Here is an 18,549-nt window from a genome sequence, read left to right on the forward strand (position 1 = left end):
AGCCATAGGCAGGGAGACATTCTTGGGAGTTCATTTACAATAATGAACATTATGTACAAGTGATTAACATCCATGCCCAGGCTGTACAGCTACACCTTGTTGACCTTCATAACCCTGCCACAACGTCTTGGTGCTCCCCGGACATCCACAGCAGAGGTGGAGGCAGTCTGCTGACTGTGACGCCCAGTCTGTGATGACCTTGGCACACGTCCTCTGGAGGGTCGAGACCTTGAGGGTCCCGGCCTGCTTTCAGGGTCCTGTTGTGTGGCAGTGGCACCCTCCTCAGCCTGTGGAGCTGGAGCTGCTGGGGTCACAGGAAGAGGGGATTTGGTTGGGCTGGACATTCCCAGAGTCACCTGGATTGGGGCCCCAGGGTGTGCACCTGATCCTCCTTCCTATGGGTGCTTGAGGGCCCCTGGCTGACTCCTTCAGGAGAAGGGGAAGCTGGACAGATTGAGCTACCCCATACCCCTGCATTGACACTGTTGGAGGCCAAAAATAGCGTCAGCGATGGAGTTCACCCCAAGCAGCAGTGCAGGACCGATGTCCTGGATCAAGTTCTCCATGGCAGCCACCATCCTACCAGTGTTGACCTTGGTACGTTGACATGCTGGCATTATCACCTCAGACTAAAGGCGGATGGACTCCTCCATTGTGCCTCGCAATCTGAGGAGAGCAGTGGATATCCCTTCATGATGTTCCTGAGCTTGCCTTCGCAGCTTTGGCAACTGTGACATGACCAAGTCCAGAAGCTCCTAAGCTGACTCAGACTCAGTAGATTTCTGGCCTCCAGCAGTCCTCCGAATGCCGGAAGGCTGGGAGGTCCCTCTTACTGCCTGCTGTGAATCAGACAGTGTGATGTGCTCACCGGGTTGTGAGTAGCCACTCTAGAACTAGGTCCCACCAAGGTTTGTGTCTCTGCACAGATGGAGGGTGTGGGTGAGCACTGTGATGGGTCTTCAATTTGGGTGTCATCAGATTCTTCTTCCGATGAGTCCTTGGGGCTTGAGTCAAGAACCTGGCTCGTGGACTTCCTCGGCTGCTTCCCAAATATGCCTGAGAAAGCAAGTAGAGATAATTAGTGCATGGCAGGGGACTACAGAATAGGGGAACTTACTCAGAGTATGGTTGTCTGATGGATGTTGCATTGCTGGATCCTCACTTGGTAGAGCATGACTGACCTCACCGTAGGCACAGGAACGGTCCAGATCATCGCTGGCCAGCTGGATGACTCTATTTTCAAAGTTGTGAGGACCTTGATGTCAGGCATGCCAATACCAGTCTGCGACCTCTCGATTTTGTTGTAAGCCAGCTTGTCCAGCATGAAGACAGATGGAGAGATTGTAAGCAGGATGCCTGCCAAGTCAAATGAAAAGGATGCCTGGCATGTGTGGCTGGTGGGTGGTGCCATGGACTGGATGAGGACAAAATCCACAGGGCAGATGAGGGTGTGTGTGAGAGAGTGAATGGTGATTGCCCTTGAACTGGCAGTGAATGAGATCCCTGTGGATGTGTGATGTGTTTGTAAATAAGTGGAGGGTGATGAGAAGAGTGATTTAACCTGGCGAAACAGAGAAGATCATTCATTCTTTTTCGGCACCGGGTGGCTGTCCTCTTTTGCAGGGCATTGGTGCTGACCACTGCCTCCCATACTGGATTAGTGACCTTGCTTGCTGGTCTTCTCCAGAGCAGGGGTACAGGACTTCATGGCGGGCCTCCACTGCATCCAGTAGGCGCCCGAGGGAGGTGTCGCTAAATTTGGGGGTTGTATGTTTCCTCTCTTTGGCAGCCATGACTTTGCAACAGCTTCTGATCCCTTAGAGAGAGCTAGCTCTGTGTGGGGGCACCCTTCTAATATGGCTCTCGGATTACCGAAGGCCTGAAGTGACGGCAGGGCAAACAAATCAGAGGTCGTCCTGCCAGCGATCCAGCATTTTTAATAATGTGGGATGTGCCAGGAACGGGATGATATGGCATGAAAAGCCCCCATTGCTGCCGGCGGGTAAAACGTCCTTTTTCCACTTTGTGCAAAACTGAGACGATTCCACCCATAGTGTTGGTAAGCTTGTTAACCCCAAGAGACATCATAGTTAAGTTTCCTTCTGTCCTCTTCTGAAGCTCTGTTAATGATGATAGGACAGCGGAGTGGGAACTCTGGCTGATTTTTCCTTCCCTAGCCGAGGTGCGTGGATCGTAATTGTAGTGCCTCTGATTCAGCTTAGCTTCAATCAACTAACTCAGCAGAAATTGGGGATTGAACTTGGAAAATTTCTAATTTGCATTTCACCGTTACTTATTTGGATAAACCGGAGGGCTACTGGTGTCAGTAGAACAATATCCTAGTAATGGTACCGCATACTTCTGAAAAGAGGGCAGAAACTCAAATAATAAAACACATTTTACTACAATGGCCTCAATACTCCACTGCTGATCCCAACATCCTACTGAAAGTATAGCAGTGAAGTAATGATATAACTTACAATTAAAAATAAATCTTGTACAGTTTATGATTCCAATTGAGATTTCTGTCATCTCATTCTGTGCCTGAGGAGGAAAAATCCCATTATATATATGTCTGGTTCCTTTATGAGCCAGTTTCCTCTTTAGTGCTTGACACAACAGAGAGCACATCAATTGTGCACCTAATTGCTAACTTGTGCTTCTGCATTAAAATCTATTGATTGCCTCATGATGCAGAGAATTGCATTTTGTGTCAATTTTAGCAGAAGCACACATAATGTTTATCCCAAATTACCGTCTACCTCTTGTAATTTAAAATCATTTTGCACTAAAAAATATTGAATTATGCAATCATTTAAATGAAGTAAAAAAATAAGAAATAAGAAAGCAAAGAAGAAAATTAAAATTAAAAATAAAAATTAATTAGCGCATAATTTGAATTGAGCGACTTTGAGTATAGACTAGACTGTATCACACACAAAACAAATCCAGCAAAACAGTGAGGGCCCGATCTTAGACAGGGCACCAGAAAATCCCAACTGTTGAAATTAAACGCTTTCACTTAAAATTCAAGCTTCGCCCAAATCATCTATTTTACTGCGGAAAAACACATGCAAAAATACAGGCAGGATTTTACTTTTGCCATATTAGGTTGCACATTAGATATATCCCATTGTGTACTGCTGAGAAAAGAGACATGCTGTCGAAACGTTTTGTCTTGCACCCATCAGGACAGATTCACAAGAATACTAAATCTCAAAGGAACAACAATTTATACTGCCTGAGAAGAGGTTGCTGATTGGTTGGCAAGTGGACTCAGATTGTTAGAGGCGTTGCCATGGAGAATGCACCAGGGAACAGTTGACTGCCAAGCTTTTGTTTAAGTTCAAACCAGACGGGTCAAGTCTGATTGGTCAAAGCATTGCCATGGGAAATTGACCAAGAAATGGCTGTCGCCCAAGCTTTTGTTAGTTGAAAAAAGGCGCAATATGGACATGTTCCTTCTGTTTGCAAAGGACAGGACCCTTTGTGTGAATATGTTTCTAGCACATGTAAGTGAGCCACACTGCAAGCCTGACTGATGATCTATAATTGGTTGTCAATGCAACTCTTCGCACAATCAGGATTTTTCAGCAAGTGTTGTCCAATCGCAGAATCACATCCAATGTTGGACACTATGTTCTGAGTTTTGCAAGTACGGGCTGGTTGAGTACAGTCAGTATTTTGCCTATTGCGAACAGCTGAAGGGATATGCTGTTTGACATGATCCCAGTCGTTGGAACATATGACCTACATACCTGGCATCACACAGGCATTGAAATTCATTTACCATATTACCCATCAGTGTGGTAGGCAGAACGCCTTCTTGGCTTAACGGCTGCATCATGTTATTGGAGAATACTACTCATGTCGCTACTGCATAGTAACAGTGTAAAATGGCTAGCTTCACCTGTTGCTCAAATTTTTGAGACACCTTAAACTGAGGTAGACTGGACACTTTTCAGGACTGAAAATGGCAGCCTTAGGCCCATTCATGAGTTTGTGCGATATACAGTAAGCAATGATCCGATTAGGGTAGCCATTATCCTGCAGGATAGCTTTGATTCACTCTATTTTGGCATCAAGCTTGCATGGTGAACAAATGGCTCAGGCTCTATTTACGAGGTTGCCGATAAGGGCAATTTTATGGCACGTGGAATTGTAAAAATCCCAACGCATATATTGACCAGTGAAAGTGGGCTTGTGATAAACAGTAGTAGAGAACCCATTGGCAGATTTCTCAACTAGCACGCGAGGAAAGGGAGCTCATTTGACTGCTCCTTTTCAAAGGCGAGTTTGAGGTCAGGATGGCGTTCATTAAGGTGTGTAAGGAAATTCTTACCTGCAACTGTAGAATAAAATATAGCAAATGTATCCTCTACCTATCAGAAATATGCAAGGGGTAGGAGGTTAGGGGTTATTCCATTAAAGATGCGTTTCTCATGGAAACTGTTACGATCCTAACTGATGTTACTACTGAACAAGTCAGATCCCTGGGTGGAAGCTGGCTTGATAGATCCTAACTTTTATTTTTTGTTTAGAAACGTGGAGGGCGACTACTGAACAGAGTCACAGGAGTCTGCTGATGAACTTTTAACAAAAAAATAAAACATTTATTAAATAAGATAAAGATGAACTATATTACAATACTCTTTCACCCACAACCATACCTTTACAGATATATACAAATTTGTAAGGATAACACAGGTTACAAAATCTATCTTATACTCTAATGCTCACACTAAGTATACAGTCCACGTAACCAATAGGCGACCTGTGGTCGGACACACCACACACCAAGATCAAGTGACAGATGCCACCCAAAGCAGATGCTATGTATCTCTCATCAACTCCTCCCAGAGGCTCATCACACATTGAGCCAACTGGTCTCACGGAAACTCTGTCTTTCACATGAGGGTTTCCAATCTCCACTCTCAAAGAACTTGCCTTGGAATCTTCTCCCAAACGACGCTTTCTCTTGGATGCCTTCAAAAAGGATCCATCTCCAGGGTTTCAATCTCTCCTTCCAATGTTCCTCTCCTCTGGATCACCATATATATTCAAGCTTCGCCTTCTATGCACTCTCTCAGATAGTCGGCCATGCCAACAGAACACCACTGCTTCACAGGCCCACAGTAAGGAGTCACCAACCTTTGGCTGTCTCCTCAGATCTTCTGGATTCTCACATGCCCACTCTGCCTTAATTCTGCTCCCGACAGCATTCTCTCTTTAATTCAGAGCCTTTTTCCCTCTGCTCCTTTCTATAACTTCACTGAGCGGGACCTATTTCCAATTCCTGTTCTTGTTCCCTGACTTAACTGTCTCCCTGGGACTTTCTTCTGTCCCAGTCCCTGGTTTCTGGGATTTTCTTCTTTTCTTCTGGGAACTCTTCTCTCTGCAGCTCCCACTCTCATCCAGCTTCTTTTGTGCCTCCCTTATGTAATGGCGTTTTTCTTCTGAGTTGAGTCGTCTGATGTTCCTTTTGCCTGTAGTTCCCAGTCTCCTTGGGCCGAACATTGATTTTAAACAGTAAGTTTTTCTCTTCTTCTTCTGGGGTCCATTAACCTCTCCCTTGAACTCGTTTGCATACTCTACCAACTATATCAGTTTACTTCTTGGCATGTTTTGAATGGTCCCTTGTAAACTGTCCACTTGACTGGATTCCAGCTGCTGTACCTTGTGTATTGACACCGGCAAGCATCTGTAAATCAATGTTTCTGGTCATTGACTCTTCCAGGTCATTTCACGATTTCAGTCCTTTTTGTTAGAGTCATAGAGTCATAGAAATCTACAGCACAGAAAAAGGCCCTTCGGCCCATCGATCTGCGCCAGTCAAACAAGTACCTAACTATTCTAATCCCATTTTCCAGCACTAGGCCCATAGTCTTGTATGTCATGGCATCGCAAGTGCACATCCAAATAATTCTTAAATGTTATGAGGGTATCTGCCTCTACCAACCTTTCAGGCAATGAGCTCCAGGTTCACACCACCCTCTGGGTGAAAAAATTCTTCCTCACATCCCCTTTAAACTTCCTGCCCCTTACCTTAAATCTATGCCCCCTGGTTATTGATCCATGCACCAAGGGGAAGAGTTCCTTCCTGTCTACCCTATCTATGCCCCTCATAATTTTATACACCTCAATCATGTCCCCCCTCAATCTCCTCTACTCCAGGGAAAATAACCCCAATCTGTCCAATCTCTCCTCATAACTCAAACTCTCCAGCCCAGGCAACATCCTGGTAAATCTCCTCTGCACTCTCTCTAGTGCAATCACATCCTTTCTATAAAGCGGATTCCAGAACTGCATGCAATACTCTTGCTGTGGCCTAACTAGCATTTTATACAGTTACAATTGTTGATAATTCTTAATTTCTAATTCTGCAGGTACTTCAGTTGTTTCTGTACTACCCATTACTGAGGGTGATACATCAGTAACATTACTTGGATCAGTTCTTTGCTCAATTGGAACACCATTTGGCAAGGAGTTCTTATTCACAAGAGCAACTTCAGAACTGTGACACTCCAAGCCACACATCTCCTCTATCATTTGCTTCTAAGTTCAAGAATCTCATTGCTCTTTTCACGATGAAGTTCTAACAGTTCATTAGTTTTGGTTTTTAATTCTGCATTCAACCAATTATTCTGATTTACCAACAGGTCTTTTTCCTCTTCAAGGCATTTTCCACGATAATTCATGGTGACTTCTGATGTTTGAAGTTCAACAAGTTTTAACTGAAGACTGACCTTTATAAAATTCGCTTCTAAAAGTTTGTCATTTAGAAATTTCAAGTCCTCAGTCAAATGTTCTACTTTCTGTGACTGTTGCTCAATTGTTCTCACCAATTCTTGTTTTACTCCTCTCTCATACATGAAAGTTGTTTTTTTATGTTAATCAGGTTTTCTTTTAATTGCTTGTTATCAGCAACGAGCATCTCATTTTTGGCCATAGTAATTTTTTGAAGTTGGTTGAGATCAGCTTGATCAACCAGCTGTTGCAATACAGCTGTCACCACATCACTGTCTCTCCTAGCCAAATCATTACCCAGAATAAAACATACTCCTTCAATAGCTGACAGAGGAATAATTCCCACCGTAGCAATTCCGTTTATGAAGTAACTTTGTAAGTTGACATTACACAGAGAAACAGGGTTATAAATTCCATTACTACCACTTATTAATACTTTTCTTTCAAAAAACTATCCGGAACACAAATTGTATCATCAGCCACCGTCAATGATTCATCCGCCCCATTATCTCCCAAAATTTTGATCTATTTCCTTCTTTTGTTGGAGGAGTAAGGGAACATTTTTCCCTTCGAGACCAAAATATCCAGAACTTCTGACTTCCTTCACAAGTAATCAAAGGATAATTCTCTGGGCTATCCTGAGCCATATCTTGTAGGTTCTGAGGGAACATGTTTCACCTGTACCACTGCTACAGTTTTAACAACCATTTCCTTTTCTGGTGCAACCCTTCCTGAGGATTCCTTAGGCGTTCCTACTACTGCAATAGGTCTCCCATTTAGTTTGCAGCAATCTGTTTGAAGATGTCCCACCTTGTTACAATGGAAACACTTAGGCCTTCGAATGTCACTTCCACCCTCAGCACCTTCCTTTCTGGTCTGAGGAGGAGTTTCTGGGGAATTCCGACTGACCCTTCTCTTCCCTGGCTACTTGCCTTCCTTCTATCCCTCTCGGATTGTGGGGGTGATGGAAAAAGGGTTTGGATCTATGGACGTAATCGTCAGCCATCTCCGCTACCCTCCTAGCCGTTGTAACCCTCTGGTCATCAACATGGGTTCTAACTATAGGAGGAAATGAATCTTTAAATTCTTCCAGGAGAATTATTTCCCTAAGAGCCTCATATGTTGTCTCTACCTTTAATGCCTATACCCAACAGTCAAATTACTTTGCTTTACCCTCTCAAATTCAATATAGGTTGGCCCAAGCTGTTTCCCTATGTTTTGAAATTTCTGGGGACCAACTCATACACACTAAGAATAGCCTTTTTTACTGCATCATAATCCTTGTCTGAAAGTGATACATAGGGCAGCATTCTCCCCCCATCGGGGGAGAGGGGGGTTGTGCGGGAGCGGGTGCACGCACGAGCGGGCGGGTTCCTGATCGGCACCCCTGGTTGGGGGCGTGCCGCCATTTTACATGGGCGGGACAATTAAGGCCCGCCCAGCGTGACATGCGCCAGGAAGTGCTACGTGCTCCCTGTGCGGGCGGGGGTGGGGACTTCCTGAGCCGGGAGTGCGCTCGAGCGCACAGATCTCCCTGAGGCAAAGTGCTGCTTCAGGGAGATCAGTGTTACTTTTAAAAAGATAATAAACGATGAGAAAAATTTTATTGACATGTCCCCTCATGTGAAGCTGGGACATGTCAATTACTTTTATTAAAAACATAACTCAAATTTTAGATCCCTCATGAAACCTCATCCCGCCCACGGATGAGGTTTCATATTTTTTCTGAAGGCCGCCGGGGCTCTTCGCTTGCCCGCCAACCTTAAGGTTGGATGGGCAGCTCCTTTAACTGTTTTAATTACCTTTCAATAGGCCTTAATAGGCCTTTGACAGTTTGGCGGGTGCACAGCCGGTTTGGCTGCGCGCCCGCTGAACTGAAAATCTAAATGATGCGCAGTGATGTCGGGACACCCGCCTGACGTCACCGCACGTTATTTTACTCGTCGGTGAACAGGCTCCGCCCCCGCTCGCCGAAGGGAGAATTCTGCCCATAAACTTCATGAGCTCTACCCGCCAACCTACTTTGTAGGAGCAATGTCCAGTTTTCTTTTGACCTGAGCAGGGCCTAGAGGGGATCCCATGGCAACACCATCTACTTGTACATACGTGATGTTATTAAAACCAAATTCAACTGTGTGAGTTGCTGTGTTCATAAGTTCAATGAATACAGATTCAGATAATAGTAGCACATCCAGATCGTCATGATGTTGTCATGTGATGCAAATGTCTATAGCTTCCTTGAGCGCTACATTAGTGAACAGGCTAGCAACATCAAATGAGCATGGATACACAGCATTACATTCGATATGCAAGTCCTGTATGATCTTCTCAAAGGGGAAAGAACCCTTCACCGTGTATGTGGAAAACTTGCTCAGAACCGGTTGTAGCAACTCCTTCAACCATCTGGCTAATTTATGTTGTGCAGAACCAATCATGGGCAACATAGGGCAGAAAGGGACAGCACTTTTGTATTTCTTGAGCTGTCCATACATACGTGGATGCAGTGAGCCCTGAGGACAAATCTTATCATGTAAACCACCAGGCATCTTGTTACTCTTAGACAAGTCCAACAAACATTTTTGTAATTTGCTTTCGAGTAGGGCCATGCGGTTGTGCTTAGGGCAGGTGCCATGGATATGAATTTGGAACCATCATTAAGACATAGTCACATTTGTTAAGGATGACTATTCCAGTCCGTTTGTCATGCAATTTCCATGGCACCGCCTCTACCAATTAGAGTCCATTTGCCAACCAATCAGCACCCCCTTCTCATGCAGTGTAAACTGTAGTTCGCTTTGGAGATTTGGTATTCTTGCAAATCTGTCCTTATGAGGCAAGATGAAAAGCTTCAACAGCTTTTTTTCAGCAATACTTAAGTTCTATACTACAGAGTGACTATTTATATCCCATTGTCTAAATCAGAGACTTACAACCTTTTGGAGCCGGGAATCAGATACCAGTCAGGAAGCCACTTGAGGTTACTCAGATTTTGTGACCTCCATACATGTCTAAGTAATACAAAAAAGAATCTTCATGCACAAAGAAATTCAACGTCCTCTGTCCTTCTTCCACTCTCCTCCAACCTTTGTAACTCCTTTTCTCTATTCTTCTAGCCTAGCTTCCATTCAATTCAAGTTTGAAACCTTCAAATCTCCTGATCCAGAGACTGACAAAAGACCAATTTCTGACTGATGTGAAATCTACTAACAAGGGAGCAGCATTTCTCCTTCCTTCAGGCACAAGAATTTTAAAGACCTGAAGATGAAGAAAACTTAATGCATTAATAAAGAAGGATTCAACAGAAATGTAGTACTGTGAAATAAAAACAGAAAATGCTATAAATACTCAGTAGGGGTGGCAGCATCTGTGGAGAGAGAAACAGAGTTCACGCTCAGGTCGATGATGAGAGGTCATGGACCTGATGGGCTAATTCTACCAAAGCTGCTGTATTTTCTGTTTTTATTAAGCAGCCAACAGAGGCATTTTGTGCCAGATTAAAGGAACTAATAGGCCAGGTTTTGTCCAAGGTTTCCATCCTGGACACCCATGTTTACTTTTTACCAGGAATTAATTTACACGATGTTACGAGATTCAAATGGTTTAATGTTCTCAGGCAGTGAATTGATTAGGATGTTAATGGAAAATTCTGTTGTATGCTATTTTTGGCATCATGGCTAACATGTTCACTATAAACCCTAGGTTTCCAAAGTGGAATCTGCAAGTGGATCTCAGGCATCAGCAGGATAATCAGATTTATGTCATCCTAGGATCTGGCATACCATTCACCGCAGGGACAAGGTATTGGGAATACTGTATTCTATGCCTATTCTTTATTTTATGACTTTCTAGCGTGTTACTTCTGTTGCTGTACATGAATAGAAAAAACATTTTTGCAATGACTGCACTATTTTCCTTTGTACAGTTGGCAGATTCTTTGAGACATTAGGACAAGGGTTCTCCCAGAGTGGGACACTACTTATAAGCAGGGGTGTTTGAAAATCATGAAAATAATATGTTAATAACTGTCTCAATAGTGTAGAATTATACTTAAGCATATTAGCCACAGAAAATTAATTTTTAAAAAATTCTTTCACAGAATTTGGGCATTGCTGGCTATGCCAGCATTTATTACCCATTCCTAATTGTCCTTGAGAAGGTGGTGGTGAGCCACCTTCTTGAACCACTGCAGTTCATGTGGTGTAGGAATACCCACATTGCTGATAGGGAAGGAGTTTCAAAATTTTGACCCAACAACAGTAAAGAAACGGCGATATAGTTCCAAGTCAGGTTGGTGTGGCTTGGAGGGGAATTTGCAGGTGGTGGTGTTCCCATGCATCTGCTGCCCTTGTCCTTATAGTTGATAGAGGTCGTGGGTTTGGAAGGTGCTGTCGAAGGAGCTTTGGTGAGTTGCTGCAGTACATCTTGTGGATGGTACACACTGCTGCCACTGTGCGTTGGTTGCGGAGGGAGTGGATGTTGAAGGTGGTGGATGGGGTGCCAATCAAGTGGCTGCTTTGTCCTGGATAGTGTCGAGCTTCTTGAGTTTTGTTGGAGCTGCAATCATCCAGGCAAGTGGAGAGTGTGCCATCATCCATACTCCTGACTTTGTGCCTTGTAGATAGTAGGCAGGCTTTGGGGAGTCAGGAGGTCAGTTACTGTCTGCAGAATTCCTAGGCTCTGACCTGCTCTTGGTGCCATGGTATTTACATGGCTGGTCCAGCTCAGTGTGTGATCAATGGTAACCCCCAGGATGTTGATAGTAGGAGATTTAACAATGGTAATGCTATTGAATGTCAAGAAGAGATGGTTGGATTCTCTCTTGTTGAAGATGGTCATTGCCTGGCACTTGTGTGGCGCGAATGTTACTTGTCACTTATCAGCCCAAATCTGAATGTTGTCTAGATCTTTCTACATATGGGCAGACTGCTCCAATCCTACTTGGAGGCCATATGTTTCTCATATGGCAAGTATGCACTGAATTGACCCTGTAACTTAAAATTAAAACTTCAATAGTGTACAAATTATAAGCTACATTTTACTGGAAAAATAAATCGACCTATGATGTTAGGGCAGAACAGTCCCCTTGCCTTCATCTCCAGGATGTGTGAAGAATAGAGCGACAGTGGGTGTAATGAGATGGTGCCAGATTCATGTATGCTGCATTTTCCATATAGCTTTACCGTCTTTCTGCAGTGTTTGCAACATCACATGGTGGGTACTTAAATCCACATTTACTGTCACTTACTCTTTCAAGCAAAAAATTATACTTTTCAACCTTGATGACATCCTGTATTTACAGCACAAAAACAGAATTACCTGGAAAAACTCAGCAGGTCTGGCAGCATCGGTGGAGAAGAAATCAGTTGACGTTTCGAGTCCTCACGACCCTTCTGCCGAAGGGTCGTGAGGACTCGAAGCGTCAACTGATTTCTTCTCCACCGATGCTGCCAGACCTGCTGAGTTTTTCCAGGTAATTCTGTTTTTGTTTTGGATTTCCAGCATCCGCAGTAGCTTTTAGCTTTTTGTTTTTATTCCTGTATTTACAGACTTGCTCTTCACCTGGATTTCTCAATTAGCAAAAACACAAGGAAATGGAAAATATGTAGTTTGTCTATAATAAGTGTCAGAAGTGTGAGTAATAAAGGAAATGCAGCTCCTTTCTCTTATATTCTCTCCCTACTTAATTACACCATCACCGTGCTTTTCAACATGTCCATTTTGTTAACCTGATGTAAGGTATCCCTTGTTTGTCTATATGTATGCTTCAGGTATCTTTTTGTCATGCCAGATGTTGGCATTTGTAACTTTCTCCAAACCAAGGCTGTGTGTGTGTAATCAAGACATGTGGAACATTGTTGCAGTAATCCCAGAAAAATAGGCAGACTTGTAATTGCTTTATTTGTCAAATGCTTCATTTTCCAGTAGCCCAAAGGGGAAAACTGTATCATTTTGCAGTGCAACCCTATTATTGAAATTTCAGTCTCAACTTTGTTACTGTCAAGAAAGAATCCGTAATGCCAAAAGTTGCTTCTGTTACACAGCACCTCCCACACTGAAGTGCTTATAAAGTGCTTGTACAGGCTTGTGCAGAACAGTGAGTACCAAAGATAAGAGAAATATAAGGAAACAGAAAACTATGAAAAGAATAGTTACATGGAAGCGTTTGAAGATAGGAATGGACAAGGAAAGGCAAAGGTGTTGGGAGGGGGAGAACAGTGCTAAAGAATAGGAGTGCAGTGGCAGCAGTCTGAATGAGTTGTGATTTGAGCAGAATAGAAAGTATTTAAGGTGAAAAACTGCGTGGGCAGTTATAGGGGAGAGGTAGTGGTAAAGGTGGATGATTTTCCAATTTGCCAAGCAATAGAAATTGATGTCAATCAGCACAAGAAGCTCAACATGCAACAGAATCCTCAATGCCATCTATGTAGTATTGTTGAGAGCTTGAAATCAGCACTGCACCTCAACTAGTTAACTAGAAATGGACCACTGAAAGTAGCTACTTCCAGAAGAGTGAAATGTTAGTGTACTAGTGAGTACTTTTTTCACTGTTAATATACAGCTGTAGTGCTGCAGTTCTGAAAACAAGTAACCCTTATGTTTCACATCCTGTTTTCAATAAATCTCAAAGTGTATTTATATGAAGATAAAGTAAGTAACCTTTGAATTTCCATTATTTGCTGGCAGGTCAGTAATTATTGAGCCAGAGCTTTTTTCCCACCACTGGCGTGTGACTCGAAGATTCTGTTCCTTTTGTTAACTATTATAAACTACCTGCATTCTCGGCTTCAAACATATGTGTGTGAGAACTAAAAACACTGTTTACACTGAAATGTTATAAAACAAGGGAAAGGAATAGTTAGAAGACAAGCTACTAATCTGAATGAGTTTCTTTGCTGGATTTTGGTCAAACATTGTGGCTGTGACACTCAGTCACACACTGGCTCAGAACTACGCGCATTTTTGTGATGCATGGTTGGGCCTCTATTATAGTATAAATAAGCCTGGTCAGAAAGTTATCTCCATTCAAATCATCCATTAAACAACTGATAGGAAGCCAGAAGCGCGCCGAATGTTCACTTATCAAAGCTAGATCCATTTAAGTTGAAAAATACGCAGTGCCTTGCTTACTTCCACTGATATATAGTGATTACAATGAGGGAAGAAAAAGCCTGACTGTACAATTTTGATAGGACCGCTCAGCTGAAACTGTAGAAAATTGTGGTAATTGATGCTAGTTTGAGCAAGAACTGTATCAATTTATTTTTTGAAAGATGGCCCTGGGAAAAAAAATCAAGGCTTGGCAGGTTAAATTTGATCAACATTTTGATTTCAAAACATGGGGGCAATTTTAAGACACCCTGCCAGCATATTTGCAGGCAGGGGGGTACATAAGATAGAACGGGTAGCTAGCCCACCGTCTTCACACCCACTCCCAAGCTGTCCCTCGTAATACAGTGGGTGGTAAGGCATCAGCCAGCCTGCTCGCCCTTAGGCCTATTAAGGCCCTTAATTTGCCAATTAAAGGCCATTTAAGAACCTCATTCTGCCACTGCCACCATAACACATTGGGCAGGGAAGACAGAACGAAGGACACCAGCCTGCTCTTTCACATATTCTGTGCCCATCGGGGGCACTGCCCCCAAGATAATATCCCCTTCACACCTTTGTGCCTCCACCCTGGCTTCCAGGTCCCAAGCTTCCACTAACCCCTCCCTAAGGTCCTCAATCCCTCCCTGACCAAAAGTCCTGGACTTACCTTTCAGTCCGGAATCCATGATCTTCCTTCTCGGGACTCCCTTGTAGTCCTTGCAGCAGCCATTACTGAATTCTGGTGCTGCTGAGACTACTGAGCTGCTGGCCGATTAGTTTGGCAGGCAGCTCTTGAGGGCGGGACTTCCTTTCTCTGAGGGGCAGAAGTCCCATTCTCAGTTTGTTAAGGCTGCCCCCAGCATATTAGCTTTTTTAAAGTCGGTCTGCTCAAGGCTGATTTTCCCACCAGGGGGTGGCAGGCAATACCCCCTTCCAACCCTGTAAAACTCACCCCATGAATTTTTACTAGACTTTTTGATGGTAAGATATCTTGACAGTATAAAGGGTAAATATGCCATAATAAAAACAAAAAGTTCTGGAAAAATTCAGCAGGTTAGGCAGCATCTGTGAAGAGAGAAACAGAGTTAACATTTCAAATCCAATATGACTCTCCTTTGATCCAAAGCAAATAACTGATGTCATGTCATTTGCTGCTTGTGAAGGCAATTGGAGTGTTTTATTTTCCCTAACCATGGAATGGCCATGTTCATCATACTGGTTCAAAATTGTTTCAGTTATGGTCATGCAGCAGGCTACAATCATTTTGTACACTGTCACTGGCTTTATTGGAAAGTCCTTAGCCTTCTACCTGAGTGACCAAGACAATTGAGTCCCATCCTAAGAACATCAATGATGGAATGTGAAACATGCCATGCCATAGAACCATAGAACACTACAGCACAGAAAACAGGCCATTCGGCCCTTCTAGTCTGTGCTGAAATATTATTCCGCTAATTATGCCAGTTCTAGCTTTGTTCTGACACCAACTGTGGGTTCTGAAGGAACATCAGAAGTCACGTTTCTAGGCTGTAATCCAACTTCCAAATAAGCAGGTTTCAAGTCAGCCATCATGTTCAAATATCATAGTCATAGATGACTGGTGAGAAAGAAACTGTGGATTGATTCCAGATATTACACATTCACGTGCAAGACTCTTCACTGAACATCACAGGCCACCTACAGATTGACTGAACTAAAGACTCTGTGGTTTATACAAGCAAAAGAATTGTCTGTGGCCCCCTTTATAATTATGGTAAATGATGCCCAAGATCTTGGTGATGGCAACAATGGCATAAATAAGTTGTTAGATTTTCTGAAATTATTGCTGAAAACATCAATAGAAATGAAAGGATTGAACTGTAACTTTTCTGGAACAGTGTGTTTGTCTTTTTTTTATTTGGTCGTGGGATGTGGGCACCGCTGGCTCGACCAGCATTTATTGCCCATCCCTAATTACCCTTGAGAGGGTACCCCTTATTGCCAATACCTAATTGCCCTTGTCTAGAATGTAGGTGAATATTGTTCCTTGACTCGCTCCGGTGGACATTCATTCTGGCAATTAGAAAGTGTCAGTAGTTAAAAGATTCAGATAAGATATGATTTTCACAGACACAGGCAGAACGATTGAAATACCTAGACCCCCAACTCTTCTGCTACTGATCAACATCCTCCAGTAATTGCCTTACTGCGGAGACACAACCCACTGAAAAACTGCTCCATAGTTAGGCCTAGGTATGGCTCTATGGTACTGCAAATTCTCTCCTTCAGATATGCAGTTTGCATATAGAATCACTGAATTGTTACGGCACAGAAGGAGGCCATTTGGCCCATCATGTCTGCACCGGCTCGCCAGATGAGCATTATGACTTAGTGCCATTCTCTTGCCTTTTCCCTATACCCCTGCACATTGTTTCTATTCAAATAAGCATCCATTGTCCTGTTGAATGCCTCGATTGAAGCTATCTCCACCAGACTTCCAGGCAATGCATTCCAGACCCGAACCACTCGCTGTGTGAAACATTTTTGTCTCACATCACATTTGTTTCTTTTGCAAATCACTTAAAACCTGTGGCCTCTCGTTCTCGATCCCTTTACAAGCAGGAATATTTTCTCCCTATCTAGTCTATCCAGCCCCCTCATGATTTTGAACACCTCTATCAAATCTCCTCTTAGCCTTCTCCTCTCCAAGGAGAACATTCACAACCTCTCCAATCTATCTTCATAAGTGAAGTTTCTTACCCCTGGAACCATTATTGTAAACCTCTTCTCCACTCTCTCCAATGTGTTCACATCCTTCCTATAGTGTGGCGCCCAGAACTGTACACAATACTCCAGCTGAGGTCTAACTAGTGTCTTATATAAGGTCAGCATATTTTCCCTACTCTTGTACTCTATGCCTCTATTAATAAAACCAAGGATACTATATGCTTTATTAACTGCTCTTTCCACCTGTCCTGCCACCTTCAATGATCTATGCACATATACACCCAGGTCCCTTTGCTCCTGCACCCTCTTAATAATTGTACCCCTTATTTTATGTTGTCTCTTATGTTTTTCCTACCAAAATGCAACACCTCACACTTCTCTGCATTGAACTTCATCTGCTACCTATCTGCCCGCTCCACCAACATGTCTATGTCCTTTTGAAGATCTATATTGTCTCCCTCACAGTTTACAATGCTTCCAAGTTTCGTATCATCTGCAAACTTTGAAATTGTCCCCTGCACAAGATCTAAATCACTGATACACATCAGGAAAAGCAAAGGTCCCAATACGACCCCAGGGGGTACAATTTCCACACTTACTTCCTTCAATATCCTTGGATGCACTATAAACCTTCCTCCAGCCCAAAAAATATCGATTGACCGTTACCCTCTGTTTCCTATTACTCAGCCAATTTTGTATCCATGTTGCCACTGTCCCTTTTATTCCATGAGCTATAACTTTTCTCACAAGTCAGTTGTGTGGCATTGTATCGAATGCTTTTTGAAAGTCCACATACACTACATCAACAGCATTTCTGTCATCAACCATCTCTGTTACCTCTTCAAAATACTCCAGCAAGTTAGTTAAACATAATTTTTCCTTCAGAAATCCATGCTGTCTGTTCCTAATCATTCCACATTTTTCCAAGTGACTACTAATTCTAACCCGAATAATTGTTTCCAGAAGCTTCCCCACCACTGAAGTTAAACTGACTGGTCTGTAATTGCTGGGCTTATCCTTACAACCTTTTTTGAACAAGGGCATAACGTTTGTAATTCTACAGTTCTCTGGCATCTCCCCTGAGTCTGGGGAAGACTGAAAGACTATGGCCAGTGCCCCTGCAATTTCCACTCTTACTTCCTTCAGTATCCTTGGATGCATCTCATCTGGTCCCAGTGCCTTATCAACCTTAAGTACTGACAGTTTATCCAACGCTTTCTCCTTATCAATTTTGAACTCTTCTAGTGACATAGTTTCCTCCTCTGTCACCATGGCCTGGGTAGCATCTGCTTCCTTGGTAAAGGCAGATGCAAAGTATTCATTTAACATCTCAGCCGTGCCCCCGCCTCCATGAGTAAATCTACTTTTTGGTCCCTAATCGGCCCTACTCCTCCTTTTACCACCCTCTTACTATCTGTGTGCCGATAGATGACTTTGGGATTCCCCTTTATGTTGGCTGCCAGTCTTTTCTCATAATCCCTCTTTGCTTCTCTTATTTGCTTTTTTGCTTTTCACCTCCCCTTTGAACCTTCTGTATTCCACTTGGTTCTCAATTGTATTTTCTAAATGACACGTGTTATAACATTTTTTCTTTTTTATCTTAATTTCTATCTCCTTTTTCATCCAGGGAGCTCTAATTTTGTTTGCCCTACTTTTCCCTTCTGTGCCCGAACCATTTCTTTTTTTTATTCCTTGACGGGATGTGGACATCGCTGGCTCGGCCAGCATTTATTGTCCGTCCCTAATTGTCCTTGAGAAGGTGGTGGTGAGCTGCCTCCTTGAACTACTGCAGTCCTACACTTGGTGTAGGTACACCCACAGTGCTGTTAGGGAGGGAGTTCCATGATTTTGACCCAGCGACAGTGAAGGGACGGCGATATATTTCCAAGTCAGGACGGTGAGTGACTTGGAGGGGAATTTCCAGGTGGTGGTGTTCTCATGTATCTGCTGCCCTTGTCGTTCTAGATGGTAGCACTCATGGGTTTGGAAGGTGCTGTCTAAGGAGGC

General features: G+C 43.2%; 1 protein-coding gene and 1 long non-coding RNA gene across 3 annotated transcripts in view; one reads left to right on the forward strand and one right to left on the reverse strand.

Annotated features, from left to right (window-relative positions):
• LOC144688957 (uncharacterized) overlaps positions 1–10,524 on the forward strand; it is a 161,939-nt gene extending 151,415 nt beyond the window's left edge. For both annotated transcript variants that reach the window (XR_013578517.1, XR_013578518.1), the window contains exon 3: positions 10,447–10,524. This is a non-coding gene — a long non-coding RNA (uncharacterized LOC144688957). The remainder of the gene's footprint in view (positions 1–10,446) is intronic.
• Positions 1–18,549, reverse strand: part of LOC144688954 (calcium/calmodulin-dependent protein kinase type IV-like) — a 178,993-nt gene that overhangs the window by 135,176 nt on the left and 25,268 nt on the right. The window lies entirely within an intron of this gene.

The sequence above is a fragment of the Cetorhinus maximus genome, chromosome 13 (assembly GCF_964194155.1).
Source record: "Cetorhinus maximus chromosome 13, sCetMax3.hap1.1, whole genome shotgun sequence".
Taxonomy (NCBI): domain Eukaryota; kingdom Metazoa; phylum Chordata; class Chondrichthyes; order Lamniformes; family Cetorhinidae; genus Cetorhinus; species Cetorhinus maximus.